The 339-nt window shown below is 51.0% G+C and overlaps 1 protein-coding gene across 4 annotated transcripts in view; it reads left to right on the top strand.

Annotated features, from left to right (window-relative positions):
* Positions 1 to 339, top strand: part of ATP6V0A4 (ATPase H+ transporting V0 subunit a4) — an 84,637-nt gene that overhangs the window by 47,633 nt on the left and 36,665 nt on the right. The gene's annotated exons all lie outside the window — the stretch shown is intronic.

The raw sequence follows: 339 nt of genomic DNA, 5'->3' as shown, positions 1-339 counted from the left end.
GGGCTAGGGTTTCTGTTGGGGGACTAGGAAGAAGAGGGATTTCGAGGTGAGAACTGCCAAGCTTCGGTAGTTGATGGACTGGGAAAAGTGACAGCTCCAATTCGGGATTCGGATTTCAGGAATCTGCGCATGGCAGCTCAGCAGGGTCTGCCAGGTCCTGGAGGACAGGGCTTTGGGGCAAGTTGATTGATTCAGCGTGAATTTGTTGAGGGGAGGGGGTAGAGGCATTAGCAGACAATTAGAAAGTAATTACAATTGGGAGAGAGTCAGGACAGTTTGAGAGGTGGGATGGACTAAGACAGAAGGAGCACTTGGGGAGAAAGTGGAGAGAAGGGAAAG

The sequence above is a fragment of the Tupaia chinensis genome, unplaced genomic scaffold (assembly GCF_000334495.1).
Source record: "Tupaia chinensis unplaced genomic scaffold, TupChi_1.0 Scaffold000140_1, whole genome shotgun sequence".
In the NCBI taxonomy this organism is placed as follows: domain Eukaryota; kingdom Metazoa; phylum Chordata; class Mammalia; order Scandentia; family Tupaiidae; genus Tupaia; species Tupaia belangeri.
The sequence above is the reverse complement of the archived record's forward strand: the minus strand, read 5'-3'. Positions and strand labels throughout refer to the sequence as shown.